Raw genomic sequence first — 19,186 nt, 5'->3', positions numbered from 1 at the left:
ACCCAACTTAGCATTGCTCTGAGAATACTTAGAGGTATAAAACAAATACCAAACTGTAGCTTTGGTTTACTTGTTCCCTTTTCATTAAAAATCCTTATTCAGTGTTTAGTGGCTACTTGATCCTGCTTTTTGAAATTTAACCATTCTCACATGGGTAATTTTCTTCTCATCAATTTATAGGAATTATTTGCATCTTTATTTATTCTTTGACATATAATATTTGTACCTGTTTGTGGGATAGTTTATAATAATTAGACCAAGGCAATTAGCATTTCCATCTCCTCAAATATTATTATTTCTATGGCCTGGGAACCTTCAAATTCTTCTCATCTACTTACTTTGAAATGTAGGATTAATTGTTGTAGATTAGGTTTGCCCTACTGTGTCATATAGCATCCAAACTACTTTCTTTCCTCTGACTGTGTAATGGTGCCCATTATCCGCCCTCTAGCTACTCCTCGTCTGCCTTGTTCTTTCCATCCTCTATTGTACTCTATTGTACAATTGACCTCTATTGTACTCTGTATCTCCATATAATCTACTTTTTAGCTTTTGCAAATGAATGAGAACATTTTTCTTTCTGTGCCTGGTTTATTTCACTCCACATAATGTCCTCTGGCTCCACTCATGTTGCCACAAACAACAGGATGTCACCCATTTTATGTCTCAGTGATATATAATATCAAACCTTTGTCACTTAAGAAAGTGACAGTTTTGTTAAGCTTTTCATTGTAAATGTGCATGGATTTGCATGTATTTTTTCTGTATAAATTAAATCATCATACAGTTTATACTCTCTTTCATTAATTTCTGTCACTCTTCCATTCAATTGCTTGATATTCCACTGACATTATAGTTTCTTTTGATGTGCACATGTTTTTATTGTGTCATTTACTGAAATCTTGTTTTTTCCTGTATAGTAAATACTTTGCTTTCTTGAATCAAGAAATTATTCCTACACACAAAGGCAAAAAGATAATCTCTTATAAGTATGTTTTGAAGTTTTGGGTTTATTATAGAAATCTCTTTTCTACCTGGAATTGATTCTGAATAAAAAGTCAGATAGATTTCAGTTAATTTTTTATATGGTTAACTAATGTCCCAATACACTTTACAGAAGCACAATGTCTGTGTTTATGAAAATCTACTCAAAATCCTTTATTCTCTTACACTGATCTGTCCAGCCCTCTGTTAATACAAAGCCATCCTAATTATCATGCATTATAAATCTGTGGTGAGCCGTTCCTGCGGACTGTGGTCGCCATTACATGATGGCGCTGGCTCCGTTGTGGTCTGTGAAGGACAACTCCATATCAAAGAGAGTTGGCGTGTTCCCAGCTCCTTATCAGAGAAAGTTGGCGTGTCATTTTCTAGCACCCTGTGAGAAGGGTACACGTGGCAGCTTTGCATTGGGGTTCGAGGTGCTTTATTAAGGCTGGGAGGGGCATCCAATTATTATTCCAGGTAGTAGAAGAATCATTAGAAGAATATCAAGGGCCTGAATAAACTGCTGAAAGAAGATTCCTGAGTCGCGTCTTCCTTGCGGGCAAGGGGGGTCGCGACATAAATCTACCTACCTAATGAAACAAATATCTTTATTTTGTTCTTCAAACATTTTATGAGTATCTTACACTCTTCCACTTCTTCATGAGTTTCAGAATCAGTACATCATCTTTTTAAATTATCAAGAATTTCACTATGTCTACATATCAAAAAAGAAAACAATAACTTACTAAATATATCAACTCCTCAACTACTATCAAGGCAATATCAATATTTATGTGTTCTTTAAAATCTTTAAGTAAAATTTCATTATTTTTGGAAAGGTTTTTCTGTGCATTATTAAATTTACTTCTGAATATTATAACTCTTGATGCACAAAACCATGTCATTTGTTCCCAAATTTTATAAATTCTTTGTGACTTTTCTTATACTATTGAACTGTCCAGTAGAAATGTTGTTAGTGGTCATTCTTATTTCTATAATCACAAGAAAAATATTAAATATTTCCTTATTAAGTATGATGAATACCATAGATTCTGTTAGGATTCACTTTATCAGATCAAAAGTCCCCTTTTCAATTTTAAGTAATTTAATCATTTTTTATGGATGGATGTTAAATTTTATCAAATTTTTCTGTATGCATTGGTACAAAGTTATTTTTCCCTTTTACATTTATGTGTACACTGTTTTTGTCTAACTTTGTTTTCAAGTTTATACTGGCCTCCTAAAAAAAATTAGAAAGTGTTTCCTATGTTCCTTTTTTTGTAAAAATTTTGAGTGGTAACATTTTAAATAAAACATCAATGGTCATAACACTTATTCTTAAGTGCCTAATTAATTATGAGTCTCTGCTGAACATTCTTCATGAATTATCTAATCAATATGCTCATTTTTTTCAGAAAGAAATCAAAGATGCAGAAAGATGAATTATTCAAAGTTTCTTCATAAAAAGTAAATGATAGAACCAGAATCCAAACTTGAGCAATCTGACTTTAATAGCTTCATGATTACATATTACACAATATGTTTTATATTATCTAGCACAAAAAATAACAAATGATAAATTCCTTGTGTTGATGAGATCAGGGAAAATAATGCTGGGAGCAATATAGCATTTCATGATAATTTTTTAAAAAAAATTGTCAATATTTGAAAATTATAAAATTTTTCTAAAATAACCTCTTCTCAATTTAATTTTAAGGAAAGATCAACTGTTAGAAAATACAATATCTATAAGACTGATCATGCTAGCACAAGTCTTTATGTATAATAAAGAAAAATATTAACAGAGCCATTTATATGTTTACATGAATGGAATAATGGTTGCATTAAAAATATGGAAAAATGTTATTTATGATACAAAATAGAAATGACACAAAATAGAAAAGTGCATGTTTCAAAAAAGGCACTCAACAAAACTTGTATAAAAAATGAAAAAACAACCCTGCAAGCTGTATTTGTAATCTGAGCAGAATGCTATGCAGCCTTTAAAATATAACAAGTATGTATCCACATAGCTTTAGAGAAAATCTTTGGTCACATGTTCATTTCTAAAAAATATTAACGATGTCCATAAAAGATGGTAAGAGAATTCAGAAATTACCAAAAGTACATTGTGGGCTTACATTTATTTTCAATTACTTTGAAAGTTATTGTAAAGATTTCAATAATAAATTTTAATAGACTGGGACACCTGAGAGGATTTCAGGTAGTTGCTACCTTTGTTTTAGGATGGACTTGTAGACTTTTTTTTTTTTTTTTACTATTGTTACTAATCATAATGAATGACCAAAATAGTTGTTCAAAACCTGAGATTCAGGAGGTAGGCTTCAATTTCAAACATAAACACTTATTTCTAATATTCCAGAAAGACTGAAATTAAATATTTCATTTTTTTAAAGTTCAAGGTTTCCTGTTTATTTTAGAAATACATGATTTAGCTAGTAAGCTGGTTCTCCATGCATGGTACTCAGATTGGCAGCAACACCTGGGAGCATGGTAGGCACTCAAATTCCTGAATTTGAGCCTTTCTGAATCAGAATTTCTGAGTGTAGTTCTTAGGTTCCTGTGTCTTAACAAGCTCTCCAGGTGATTCACATGTCTACTAAAGTTTGAGAACCACTGAGGCAGGGATAACAAACATCTACTGCAGCTTATTAACCATTTCTGTGTGTGGAAATGTTAATTACTCCAAGTCCCAGGGGTAGAGACAATGAAGTATATTTATTAATTGGTTATTATTAAGTTCAAGTTTTCATTTTGAAAGATGTTCCCCTCTCCCCTTCCAAAACACACACACACACACACACACACACACACACACACACACACACACTCTGGAGGGAAATAAGATATATTTAAAATATGTGTGATTACAGATGAGAAGTGTCAGAGAAGTTGGTGATCGATTTTAAGAGCTACTGCATACAAAAGACACCTGTGATGAGTTTTCCAATCTTGGGGAAGAAAAGAGGGTAAGCTTTCATGAAATTTTTGACAGAACCTTATGTTCTTCAAATTGAGTTTGGAAAAAGCAAGAGTATTCATTGTTTCAGGGAAGGAATTTTTGTTCCCAGAAAATAAGCAGATTAATAAAATCCATATATTTAATTCACATAAATGTGTTAAAATAATGAGCCACTTAAGGAAAACCAGTAAATTGGGAAAGGTTAATATTTTATCTGTTTACATAAATAAAGTATCTGAAAAACACTTCTTCAAATAATCTCTGGTGTTTATAGGAATAATAACCCTGAATGTAATTGTGGATTTTTATCCAATATTCCTTCATGCCTTCAATTAATTTTTATAGATTTTTAGATGTAAGAAAGTGGTATGAACTGCAAAGGTCAAGGGTTTGGAACTCAACCTCAATTCTGTTACTTAAGCATTCTGGACATTAATTACTTCCTGTATAAGTGAAGATTAAGATGCTTAACTCCAAGAAGATAAAAATACCTGTGTGAATTAAATGATATATTTTTATTTACTCTAGTATGGTGTCTGTCTTATTAAAATGAACGCTCAAAATTGTTATTATTTTTTTTGCTTCCCTGTCTGTTGATAACTACATATGTGCTTTTGGCAGATTAAAATATTAAATGAATCAAAATTAAGTATGGTTAATCATGCTGTTTATTATTTTATCAGTACAGGGGAAAATGGAACAATAAAGTAGAACTTGGACTAGAGAAATTCTGTTAGAAGTATAACTTCACTCTTATTTTTCTCTGCTATTATGTGGTATGAGATGTTAAGAAATCAAAAAAAATTGAGAACACTATAGGTAGATTAAATTAAATTTGGAATTCATGTTCACAGAGTAAGAGAAAAGAGGCTTTCAACTGTGGCAACTAAAACAAGTTTAAAATATTTAGTTACTTTTACAGCCATTTTTTTAATTATAGTATAAAAGCAGCAAAACATAGAAATAGGATCCTTAGATGCATTCTTTTTGAAAGAGAAGTTTCATGAAACAAAGGCAGCAGAAGTCTGGGTGGTCAACAGGAGAGATTGGCATTAGATGGTTTAATAAAAGGTAGACTGATAAGGAATGGGGAGAGAGTGCTCACCACAAGTCTTAGGATTCTCCCAGATATATCTAAGATGAATTTCGTGCACACACACACACACACACACACACACACACACACACACACAGAGTGAGATTTCATGTGGTTTAGAATAAGTTCCACAAAAACTAATAGAGCAATTTCCCCAGTTTGCCTAGTACTAAGAGATGAAAGGAAAAATGTGTAGGAATATAAGAGAATCATTAGTAATGTCTCATCAGTTCTCACATACCAATGTACATTTTGGTTAAGGGTAGAATAAATGCTTGGATATTTCCATCTCATAAGGATCAAAAGCCCAGGTCATGAACCCGAACTTGGTTTTTCCATTCTCTGAAATGTAGATTGCTTTTCCACAAATCTCTTTCTGAAGTTGTGTATTTGAGTATTTTTCCTTCCATGTTTAAAAACCACCTCAGGGCATTCAGTCTCTTTCTTTACAAGTGTCTTTGCTTGTAATAAGTGATCAATAACTATTTTATAGCTTAAACAAGTTCAATAAAATGAAGATATAAACAGAAGTTGTAAGAATCAGAAAATATCTCATGTAATTAAATTAGACACTTAGACTGTGAGTGGTATTTAAGTATTTACCTTGTAAAAGTATTTTTGCTCTTGATTTCAACATGTCAATTAGATACAATATTAATTGGAAAAGCAATAACACTACCCATTTTGGCTCTTGGCTTTTCACTGTAATGACCATATTGTTTGCTAGAACAAAAACAGGGATCACTGTTCCACAACAACCCCATGTTTTAATGTCCAAAAATTTCCTCTAAAAAGGGCCATTTCATCTACTAAAATAAGCCAGTGTGATCAAATGTAATTCATCCACTATTCAAAAACTCCTAAGAGCTCATTATTATGTTTCTTTTAGTGAAAAAAAAAAAAAGCAAGTTTTCACCTGTAGAAATGGAATAGCATTTATCCCTGGGGCAAACACAATGACTTTTTCTTAATAGGACCGGTTTTGCACTCTAACTACTAGTTTACTAAGGTAAACTGTAAGCTCTATGTGCTTAAGGAATATGTATTATCACCATTGATTTCCCAACATCTAGGACACAGCTGATAAATAACAGGTCCTTAAATGGTTGAAAGGATGAATGGATGAACAGGATGAGTGATTATTTTAGTGTCTTTCTATTACATTTCCCATATTCTTTTATTTTCCAGCTGCTACCAGATTTGCATTTTCCAAATGATTATGACAAACATAACCATGAGGAGTGGATTTCTCCTCTTGGGGTTTTCTGATGATCGAAAACTGCAGATCTTGAATGCTTTGCTCTTCTTGGTGTTGTACCTAGTGGCTTTGACAGGAAACTTCATCATTATCACCATCACAACACTGGACCAGCACCTCCAATCTCCAATGTATTACTTCTTGAAGCAACTTTCCCTTCTGGACCTCTCCTTCATTTCCATCACAGTCCCCCAGGCCATTAACAATTCACTGATGGATGATAACTATGTTTCATATGGCCAGTGCATACTGCAGGTTTTCTTCTTCACATCTTTGGCCTGGACTGAGATAGCTATTCTTGCAATTATGTCTTATGACCTTTATACAGCCATTTGCTTCCCACTGCACTACGAGGTCATCATGGATCCCAGAAATTGTAGGTGGGCTGTGATAGCTGCATGGGTGAGTTGAGGCATCTCAGGAATCTTGTACACAGCAGTCACATTTTCTATCACATTCTGTAGGGTGAAAATAATCCATCAATTTTTCTGTGATGTCCCCCAATTACTAAAGCTCTCCTGTTCCAATGATTACCTAGGAGTGATCCGAGTAGCTGCTTTCATGTCTGTGGTGGCATTAGCCTGCTTTGTCTCCATTGCCCTCTCCTATGTTCACATATTCTCCACAGTTCTAAAAATACCCTCTGCTGAAGGCCGCTCTAAGGTATTCTCCACCTACCTGCCCCACCTCTTTGTTGTCTCATTTTTTCTCTCTACAGGCATCTGTGCATATCTAAAACCAACTTCAGATTCTCCATCTGCAATTGACCTTATGGTATCTATCTTTTACACAGTAATACCCCCAACACTCAACCCTATTATCTATAGTCTGAGGAATGAGGCCATGAAGGGTGCACTAAGAAACTTAGTTTTGGACAGAGAATTCTGTGGGAAAAATACACTTTTGTCCTGTTGTTAGTGGTTGTTCAATATTATGTGCAAGGAACTTTTTGGTAATTGCATCCCTCAATTTGTGAAGCTAATGAAGCAATAGAATTACTTCCTGTAGATAAACGTGTAATATAACCATTGTCATTGAATAAACTTTTCACTTAATTTATTGAACATTTTATTTATTGAAATATTTTTTTAAAAAATCATAGCATATGTTTTAAAAACTTTTGTATAAATAAAATTACAACAATAAGAATGAAAAGTGATAATATTTACCCACAGTTTCACCCACCAAACAAGTCAACTATTTTCATTTTAATCTATTTTAGTTTAAATATTAATCTTAATTTTTATCTTCATATATACCAGTTTTGCATACTGGTTTAAATTTGTAGGTCATTACTATGTTTAACCACATAATTTTACTATGCTAATTTTCTTTAATGCATCATAATCCATTAAATTCATCTGAAAATACAAGTAATCATTTACCTTTTTCACATAGACTACTTATTTTCAATTTTTCACTCTTATAAGTAAAGCTGAAGGCAGAAGCTCTTCATAATTTCAAAGTGTGTGTTGTGAAATCAAAGTGCAAAAATTGTTTGGTGCTCTTGAGACCATATTTCTTTCCAAAAATATTTGATAATTTTGTTACCATTTTGTTACCACAATTTTGTTAATTCATGCAACAAATATTCAGAGAACTATTAGCTGATTGAAGTCATAACAGGTGCCTGCAACACAAAAATACAGACACAGCATTTAAATTGTGGGGACTTTTTAAAATAATAGCAATATTTTACCCTTTGTAATTATTTTCAAATATTTGATACCTTAAGAAATTAAACATATTCACAATACTTATTTTCCATATTATTCATTTTAGCTTTACATATTTCTTATTTTATGAAAAGCTTTATAAGTATTACAATTCTGTTTTATGATGGCAAATACATTTTCTCAAATCCTTTGTATTTCAAATTCTCAATCCTTTTTTCTATACAAACCTTATAGCAAATAAGCTGAATATGAGCTGTTAATGTTGTGGTAGCAAAGCTTAAGCAGTTCAGGTAATTAAGACATAATCATAAATGACTCACAATTAGCTCTTTACCTCCTTGTTCTGAGGCCATTCAAGCAGACAACAATAGCATGTGAATTATATTTGTTTCTTTTTAAGTTTCACCCCAGTGAAATATTTTAACATAATTTTCTGAAATTTTCTCTCACTGACCTATTACTTTATTGAACCCACAGAATTTTAAAATAAATACATAAATTTCTATTTATATTCTATTCTTTCAACTCTTTATTATATATGAATATTCTTTGCAAATTAAACAATATTATATTGAATTTACTGCATATTTGAGTAGAAGAGCTGCTCTTTACATTTTTGTTGTCTTCTATTACTTTCACAGATAAATTTTTAACATCTTAACTCATTTCAGTAAATATTGTCTGTCTTGAGGCCAATAGTCATTCAAAATGTACAAATTAACTTGGAAAATATTGTGCTCTGTGAAACCAATTTGTTGTTTCCAATAAGTACCAAAAAGTTTTGTTGTTTGCTCTAAATCAAAAATTTTGCTAATTCTCTTTAAGAAAATAAAACATTTCCTAATTTGTATGATTTCCAAAACCTGACTGACTCACTATCTATTCAAGATAAGCATACAATGCAACTACCAAGAGTCTTTGAATTATATCATAAATTATGAGGATTTCTGCATTGCTACTGCTACCTCCCAAGTGAGAAAATAAAAGCCCACTTTCCCAGGCTCCCTTACACCTAGAATGTAGGCATAGAACCTGGTTGTAGCACTAGATGCTCTGACTTGAAAGTTCACCTTACACAAGAGCAGTCTAAGCAAGCATGCATTTTGTGGCATCTTTTTCTACTCAAGTCAGTGGTCAAGTTATTCAGCTTTGGGGAGCAGTCACAGTAGGGCCTGGAATCCAGTCTCAGCATCAGCAGGGGTAAACATAGAGCTCAGCAGTGTCATCAGTGCCATTGCTGGTGCAGTTTCTTGGATCTGGGCTCACAAGCTTGATTATCTTCCCTTCCAAGAGACTTGGGATATACCCAAATTTCTGCAATAAGCTCATTTTTTAATTAAAAAGGGAAAGGAAATAAGGGCTTAAAATTGGAGAATTTCACAATTTGATGGAGATAGAAAGAAGAGGCCAAAAAAGTAGTATTGAATTGTAAAACCTGATAATTTGAGGGTTTAGGGTTGACATTTATGACCAAGGAGGAGGTGAGAACAACTGGAGTCCCAAATAAAATTCACTTTTTTACACATTGCATTTCAACTAGCTCAGTCTTACCTTTCTTATTATTACAGTTAAAGAAAGGAAGAAGCAATTTTTTTCCTCATTTTCTTCTCTGTTTTCAGTTTCTTAGGTAAGAAGATACATTTTACTACCAGGTTTACTTGTGTTCTGCCACAGAGCTCCATTGTTGTTTGGCAACATCACATGAACAGTTTTGTTATAATTATGTTAAAAGACCCTTCTCCTAATTGGTTAAGAAGAAAAAATAACATAATTGGGTTTTAAGAGAACTGAGAACTCCACATTCCTTCATCCATCTGTCAATTCATTCATTTAACAAATATTTGCTTTGTTAGGCAGCCTTAGTTATAGCATTAAATATTTCATTCTTATAAAAAAAGAAAGGTTACCTCTATTGGACACAATCAATTCAACTTATGAAACAGAGTCAATTTAACTGCATTTCATATATGGATGTCTCTTGTTTCCTTCTTTTGCCTAATTGCTCTGGTTAGGATTTCCAGAACTATATTGAATAGATGTTAATGAATAATTTTTTTTATACCGGGAATTGAACCCAGGGGTGGTTTACCACTCAGATGCATCCCCAGATCTCTTTACTTTTTTTTAATTTTGAGGCCTCTCTAAGTCACTGAGGCTGGCCTGGAACTTTTGATCCTCCAGCCTCAGTCTCCCAAGTCTCTGGGATTACCAGCGTTCACCACCATGTGGGGCTTGAATGATCTTTAATGTGCTGTTAACTCTAGTTTGCTATTATTATGTTGAAGATTTTTGTGTCTATGTTTATCTGAGAAATGGGCCTACACAGTTGTTTTTGTCTCCTTCTTTCCCCCTCTTCCTCCTCCCTCTCCCCTCCCCTCCTCCTCCTCCCACCTTCCTCCTCCTCCTCTTCCTTCTTCTCTTCCTCCTCCTGCACCTGGCTTTGTGCCAGGGTAATCCTGGCCTTCTAAAATGAGTTTGAAGGTGTTCCTTTCTTTTAAGTTTTTTAGATAAGTTAGAGAAGAATTTATATGAGTTCTTCTTGAAATGTTTTATAGAACAAATCAGCAGTGAAGCCATCAGGTCCTGGGCCTTTCTTTGGTGGGAGGCTTTTTATCACTGATTCTATCCCCTAACTGCTTTATTGCTCTGTTTACCTTGCCTGTTTCTTCATAATTTAATGTTAATAAGTTGAATGGGTCAAGAAATTTATTCATTTTTTCTAGGTTATCAATTTAAGGAAATATAATTGTTCATAAAACTGTGGACCAAGCCACATCACCAGTCAAGAATTAGAGTCTACTAGAAACTGTTGAAAATATAGTATCTGATATGAAGGATGCAAGTGACTCAGCTTTCTGTTCCCTAAGCCAAATAGTGTTTATCTTCAATGTAAAATTTAACTGTAAATACTGCTTGAATATTAAGAGATTATAGAAACATATAATTAATAAAATGGACTTGAGTCTAAGATATTTTTTTTTCAAAAAACTAAAAAAAGAAGAATTAGTGTGTAGCCCTTTCCTGAATCCTCTGAATATCTATTTCTAATCCCAGTCCTCCTAATCTCTTAAAACATCATCACTAAACTGTTGACAAAACCGTCCTCAGCATCCAGCCTGCAATTGGGGATTACCTGAGCTCCAGAAAGCTGTCTCACTTATGGCCACACCCATCTCATGCCTGCCTTCATCCAGTGCCAACCAATGCCACTATAAAGGCCTAACCCCAGGCAGTGTAACTGAAGACAATTCCAAATTACCCATATTACCATACCCAACTCCCTAGGGGCTCAGCTGATACTGATACTGAGCAGACTGTGGCTCATTCCCTCCCAGTCCTGCTTCCTGATCCTCACTTCTACAGTACATCAGTAAACATCCTTCAATCTAAATTTCAGGTTATAGTCTTCTTCTCAGGGAATGCATCTTGCACTACATTTATTCTGCAGATTCTCAATTATTTCTTTGAATACTGTCTACTGTTTTGCCTTCTTTCTAGATTTTTCTATTATTTTATACTATCATTGTTTCCTCTATACAACATATCTCTTAGTATTGGTCTTCACACTTTCCCCTTCTTCATTTGTTTCCAAACATTTTCTGAGAGTGGACATATATTCCAGATCAGCAAATTTTTCTCTTGATTGCCTCGTCTATTGTTATTTGTTATAAATGTTTGCTTTATTTCACATTATCAATGTTCTCACCCAATATATCAAGCTTATTTTAAGTTAGTTTCATTTTTTAGTTCATTGATTCTGCCTCATCTTTTATAATCAAGACAACTTATTTTTCTTTTTATTAATGGCTTCATTTCTCAAATATATTATTGCCTTCAGTAAAATTCATATTACTCTGAAAATATCAGTTATTCTGACTACTCAGATATTTAAAAGAGGAATCAAAGGTTACCCCTTCTTTTTCTGCCTCTTGCTGATTTTAGGGAATGGTAGAGATTACAAAATGCAGAGAAGAGAATTGCTGCTGCTAAAATTTGAACCTAATCACATTCCATTTAATTACTCTTACCGGGTGATGCTGATCCTGGAAACCTTGGATTCAAGAAATATTGGCTATAAGGAAAATGCAGTTTATCAGGCTCCCTCACCCAGATGTCCAAGGAGAAATGTGTTATGGAAGTAAGAAGCAACAGTCCCTGTGGAGTCTTATATAACACATGAAGTCATATTTGGCATGCTGCAGACTTTGTTGTGATCTTGTACATAAGATAAACAAGACTTTCTGCTCTCCTATCCATCAATAAAGATATATCAGCTATCTCTTCAGCCCCATGTATCTTCTTGAATTTGTCTAAATCATCAATTAACCTGCCTGGAATAAAGTAGTTATACCATACTAGCTCAGTACCTCCAATTGTCCATTGCTCTTTTTCTTTCAGAGTTTCCTTCCTTACTTTCTATTACCTAAATCATAGCATTTGTGAAAGTAAAAACAAAATTCCAAGGCAGGTATCTGCACCAGGAAACTGCTGACACCAACTATCAACAAAACACACACACGTATGTGTTCCCCTGAGCTCATTCCACTAATCTTACCAGAACTTGACCTCACTTTTTCTGTCTTGCAGTTGGAAAACAGTCAATAATCAGGCAAATTTTTTAAATATTTTTAAAGAATAATTAAAAGTTTAGCCCCAATCAAGAGAGAGCTCAGATAGAATACTTGGACTATTTTCCATAACAATGTCATTCACTGCTGTTCCCCATCACCCATTCTCACAGAACTAGATAAAAAAAAGTCCCTATTAAAAACCAACCACTATTCCAACATGGCGGCTGGCGTGGAGAGATCAAGTCTCTGACCTCTCCAGCTGTGCGGGCATAGAGACTCATAAACAATCTAAATTCTGTTTGCTCAGAATCACTAGGCAATGCTGAGCTTACTTGGATCTGGGGCGATCAGTCTGGACCTCTCAGAACACACACTGAGCCTGGATTGGCTGAATTCAAGCTCCTGTTCGCCTTCTTCCCACAGACAAAGAGCTGTGACTCAGCACTAATCCATCCAGCTGAAACAACTGGTCAGCCCTTCTGATCCTACGGAGGTAAATGCCTACCGAGCCTTCATAAGTAGTGGCCGCAGGTTTGAAACGGGGCTTGGGAGAGACAGTAAGGACCCACCTGTTGCATTGGTCACCCGGCAAAGGGAAACCAACTGTTGTCATTTGCAAGAGATACCACCATGGCACAGAACTGACATCACCAGACTGCGGCGGAGGAGATAATTTCATTGAATCCTTCTGCTACAGGTGTGTAATCTCCTAGCCTTCCCTCTCCACACATAGGGGAAACCTGAAGGGCCCCTCCCTGCTCTCCCGTGAGCGCGAGAGCCAGACCAAGGGAATCAGATGTGGCGCAGGACCCGCGGCACGGAACTCCCAGCTACCTCTCACAACAGTGCTGACACCTGAGGTCTCTTGCAACAGCTACCAGGGGCGTGGCTACCGGAGGGCAAGTAAAATTTCCTGAGGATTCTCAGCCCCAAGCTCCACAAACTTAGGGTCTGAGGGAATGGCAGACAGGGAGAGTATGCCCAGTCCTGCATGATAACAGGGCTCCCGGGAGCAGCAGACCTGGCGTGCAGCCAGTATTGTGGTGAGCGGCACTGGTGAGAGGGGCCTGGCTAGAGGAAAAGTGGGGAAGTGACTAGACACAAGAAGAGGCCCTAGGCACTCAGGATTGGAGACTCGCCCAGTCTGGGAGGAGGACTTGCTGCACAGTGATTGGTTCCCACGCATTGACAGGAAAAACTTGGCCTGGAGGGCACAGTGCCACCTACTGGAAGAGAAGTTAATCAAACTCTAAGACTGCATTTAATAGTTTTTTGTTTTGTTTTGTTTTGTTTTGTTTTTTCCTCTTTTTTTGATTTGGGTTTTTTCTTTCATTTTCATTTTTCTTTGTTGTTGTTTTTTAAAATGTTATTTTCAATTTTTTTTCTTCTAATTTCAATTTTAATTTTTTTATTATTTTTTTTAAATTTTTTCTTTTTTTATTTCCTATTTTTTTTCTTCTTTTGTTTTTTCATTTCTTTTCAATTTTCTTATTCCCCTTTCTTTGAATTCTACCTGCTTACTCTCATTCTCTTTAGTGACTTCTTCCCTTCTCTTCTAATACCTTTCCTCCCAAGCATCAAATAAATTTATAGGAGTAAACAGTATCTCAGCAGTCAAACAGAACAAGAAGTAACATGAACAGCTTCAAAAAGCAAGGAAGAAAAGGAGTACAAACAATGCAGGACAGCCTAAATATTCAGGAGGATCTAGAGTCATCAGAAAAATGGTCATATAAAGAACTCAAGGAACACCTTAGACAGATGGAATGGAACCTTAAAGAGGATACGAGACAGCAAATTCAAGCAGCAAAAGAACACATTGAGAATGAATTACATAAACAGATAAAAGAAGAAGTTAAGCATCTTTATCAGGAGATAGAGATTATAAAAAATAATCAAACAATAATTCTAGAAACGAAGGAAACAATAAACCAAATTAAAAACTCAATTGAGAGTATCACTAACAGAGTGGAGCAAGCAGAAGCCAGAACGTCAGATAATGAAGACAAAATATATCATCTTGAAAAGAGTCTAGCCAACTCAGAAAGGCTGGTAAAAAATCACGAGAAAAACATCCAAGAATTATGGGATAACATAAAAAAACCAAACTTACGAGTCATTGGGATAGAAGAAGGTACAGAGATTCAAACCAAGGGAATGAGTAACCTGCTGAATGAAATAGTTACAGAAAACTTTCCAGAAATAAAAAAGAAAACAGATATACAAATTGAAGATGCATACAGGACACCGAGTACACAAAATCACAGTAGACCAACGCCAAGACACATTGTTATGAAGATATCCAATATACAGAACAAAGAGAAAATATTAAAAGCTACAAGAAAAAAGAGGCAGATTACATTCAGGGGTAAACCAATAAGGTTAACAACGGATTTTTCATCACAGATGCTGAAAGCAAGAAGGTCATGGAACAATGTATTTCAAACACTGAAAGACAATGGATGCCAACCAAGAATTCTGTATCCAGCAAAATTAAGCTTCAGGTATGACAATGAAATAAAAATCTGCCATCTCTCCTTAGATCTACATAACCACACACTTTATTGCCTTTTGCAATAAAGTGGAACTCTCCAAATCGAATTGTCTTGTGTGGAGGCTTCTTTCACTAGCCAAACCCAGCACTCCACACAGCCTGCAGAAGACCTTGAACACACACGCACGTGTGTGTATGTGTGTGTGTGTGTGTGTGTGTGTGTGTGTGTATGGGGGGAGAAATAAGCTCACACTCTTAGCAACAGCTGAGGAAAGAAGAACAAATTAAAATGCACTGGAGGGACAGGTTCATTGAAAAAATAAAAAAACTGAACCCAAGCTGTGAACAGAAAGCTGCACTAGGCATGGCAGACATTCCATGGGGCCCACAAGTGGCCAACCACCCTATAAGAAATTAAATCAAAATGCAATCTTCACACACTCAGATAGCAGGAAATAAATCCAACAGGGAATAGCCCTGCAGTGGGTATTCAATAAGTCATTTAAAAGGAACTTGTAGAGTGATCACTACTAAAGTTGCTGAAGCTCCTCCCCCTTTCCACAAACACGGGAAGTGGTGTGGGTCAGACCAAACATCAGTGCACTTTCAGGAAGTGCTAGCCAAACCCAGCACTCCACACAGCCTGCAAACACTTAGGGGAATCCTGCAATTCACTGTGGTGAATTGGTGTTATTTACAGCTGCAGCAGCAGCAAGCAGAAGCTGAGACATGGATGGGGGGCTGATTGTCTCTGTTCTAGTCAGCAGAGGGCAGCAACACCCACAGTTTCCAATCTTGAGTAATGAGAACTAGAACCCATAAACAAGCTGAATCACTTTCAGGGTAGCAGAGACTGTGGCTTGGTGATCTGTGTCAAACAAGGAGAATGCTTCTGGGCATACATTCTTGTCACTGGCATGGTCAATTATTTGCTCAGTTACCTCAGTCACAGGGGTAGAGAACTGGAATCAACACACAGACTCTGGGAGCTGGTGAGAGAACTGGCTGGAGACAAGCCTCAAGTAGTCATCCAGTAGCTCAGTTTATTTTTGGAATGCACACAACTGTTATAGTGTTTGAGTGGGGCATGCCCATCAATCATACATAAGCAAGACAATATCCATAAGCCAATCATCTTCTGCATAACATAACTGCACTGTGAGTAAACTCTAAATATTGCTGTCCTGGTGGAAAGCAATCTGGAAGGGTCTTTGTCTCTAAGGGAGGAGGCTTACTGAGTCAGGGATTTCATGCCCTGAAGCCCATGACTCTCAGTTTCCTGGCCCTGTAGTTTGATAATGCTAACCACAAGTGCTGAGTATGTGGTTTCACCCCATCCTGCAGGTGCTCCTGTCAGGCCTCAACTAATGTGGATATTTCAAGCATTTGGGAGCTGCTTATACCTGCTAGCTCTGATGAAAGTTATTCCAACACTTCTGCACCATGGACCATCCATGTAGAACCACAACCACAGGTCCTGTGCTTGAAATAGCCTACTAGGCTATATGCCACTTCAAAAACCAGCATAGGGAAGGATAGCACTGGAAGAACCATCAATTAAAGGAGAATAAAGCATTAGAAACAAATCAGAATGGCAGGAAACCAAAAAAAGCTCTTAATAATAAATTGAATGAAAATGGTCTAAACTCATTAATTAGAAGACATAAATTAGCAGATTTGATTAAACAGCAAGGCATAGCCATATGTTGTTTACAAGAGACTAATTTTATACACAAATACATACACCAACTAAGGGTGAAAGGATAAGAAAAAATATGCTATTGCAAACAAAAACCAAAAGCATATATGGGAAAAATTCTCATCAGACAAAGTAGACTTCAAGCCAAAATTAATTAGAAGAGACAAGGAAGGTCACTTCATACTAGTTAAGGCATCATCCAACAGCAAGATGTAATGCTTACAAATATTTATGTTCCAAACAACAGTCCATCTACAAACATAAAATAAAATTTCCTCAACATAAGCAATCAAATAGACCACAATACAATAATACTGGGTGATGTTAACACACTTCTATCACCAATAGATAGGTCTCCAGACATGAACTAAGTAAAGATTATTCAGAACTAAAATTTCCATTAATCAAATGGACATAGTATAAAAATATAGAATATATTATATAGAAATGTATAATATATTTGTACATAAGAACATGAACTATAGAATAATATATATGATCTATATAGAATATAGAACATTTTATACATAAACTGGATTCACTTTTCTCTCAGTGGCACATAGAACATTTTATAAATATGCCATTGTCTAGATCCCAAAGCAAATCTCAGCAAACACAAAAATTTAGATAATACCTTGTATACTATCAGATTATAATGGAATAAAACTAGAAATTGGCAACAAGATTTTAACAAAAGAAACCATTCTGACACCTGAAGATTAAATATAATTTTGAATGAGGACTAAATCAGAATAAATCAGGGAAGAAAAAAATAATTCTTGGAAACAAATGAAAATAGAGATACAACATATCAAAATCTCTGGGACAATATGAAGGTATTTATAAGAGGAATGTTTATATCACTGAGTTACTAGATTAAAAAATAAAAATATACCCAATAAATAATATAACATTAAATCACAAAGCTATAAAAAATAAGAACAAACTAATACCAAAATCAGCAGAAGACAGGAAAAAATTAAAATCAAAACTGAAATCAATAAAATTGAGAATAAAATAATCAATGAAACAAAGAGTTGTTCTTTGAAAGGATGAACAAGGTTGATAAACCCTTAGCCAAAACCACCAAAAAAAAGAGAAAGAAGACTCAATTTAACAAAATTAGAGATGCAAAAGGAGAAATAATCACAGACACTAATTTAATTATGAATATCTTTAGAAACTATTTTTAGGACTCATACTCCAATAAGCTATGTTATCACAAAGATACTGACCCATTCCCAGAGACATATGACCTTCCCAAATTGAATCATTAGAATATAGAAAACTTAAACAGACCAATATCAAGTAATAAAATTATATCAGCTGCAAAAGCCCTTGAAGAAAGAAAAGCTGAGCTGAGCTCTAACAGACCTTTGAAGAAAAACTAATATCAATCCTCCTCAAATTATTGCCAAATTACTCTATGAAGCCAGTATCACCCTAATACCAAGACCAGATAAAGACACATCAAGGAAATAAAACTTCAAACCTAATGAATACAAATGCAAAAAATTTTAACAAAATATTTGCAAACTAAATTCACAAACACATTAAATAATAATACATGATGATCAAGTGGATTTTATCCCAGAGATGCAAGATTGATTCAATGTACACAAACCAATAAATAAAATTTACTACATAAATGAGGTTAAAAAAATCACCTAATTATCTCAATATATGCAAAAATAATAAAATAAAATAAAAGCATTTAACTAAATCCAGTACCCATTAAGGTTTAAAAACTTACCTCAATATTGTAAAAGCTATATATGACAAACACAAGGCCAATATCATACTAAATAGGGAAAAATGAAAATCATTTTCTCTAAAACCAGGAACAAGACAAGGATGTTCATTCCTACCACTCCTATTCAACATAGATCCTGAAACTCTAGCTAGAGCAATCAGGAAATAAAAGGGGAGGACATTCTGGGGTGGGGTGGGGGTGGAAGAAGAATTAAAGGGATAAAATGGAAAAACAAGAGGTCAAATTATCTCTGCTGATGACTTCATCCTATATTTAGAAGACCCAAACTTCATCTGAAGAATTCTAGAGGCACTAAATAAATTTAGCAAATAGCAGGACACAAAATCAACATATGTAAATCAACCACTTTCCTATACTCTAATAATGTATCTTATAAAAAAGGGAATTAGGAAAACTATTCTATTCACTATAACCTCAAAAAACAAATACTTGGAAATTAATCTAACCAAGAGGGTAAGTGGCATCTATAATAAAAACTATACAACATGGACAAACTAAATTGATGAATATCTTAGAAGACAAACAGATCTCCCATGTTTTTGATAGACAGAATTAATATTGTCAAAATTACTATACTACCAAAAATGTCATACAGATTCAATGCAATCCCCATAGAAATACCAATGACTTTCATGACAGAACTAAAAA

The 19,186-nt window shown here is 34.8% G+C and overlaps 1 pseudogene; it reads left to right on the top strand.

Annotated features, from left to right (window-relative positions):
• The first annotated feature begins 6,279 nt into the window (after positions 1-6,279).
• On the top strand, positions 6,280-7,300 carry LOC144373250 (olfactory receptor 14J1-like; annotated as a pseudogene).
• Positions 7,301-19,186: the final 11,886 nt, after the last annotated feature.

Source organism: Ictidomys tridecemlineatus, unplaced genomic scaffold (genome assembly GCF_052094955.1).
Source record: "Ictidomys tridecemlineatus isolate mIctTri1 unplaced genomic scaffold, mIctTri1.hap1 Scaffold_325, whole genome shotgun sequence".
Classification (NCBI taxonomy): domain Eukaryota; kingdom Metazoa; phylum Chordata; class Mammalia; order Rodentia; family Sciuridae; genus Ictidomys; species Ictidomys tridecemlineatus.
Note: the sequence above shows the minus strand (reverse complement) of the source record. Positions and strands in the feature narration are given on the sequence as shown.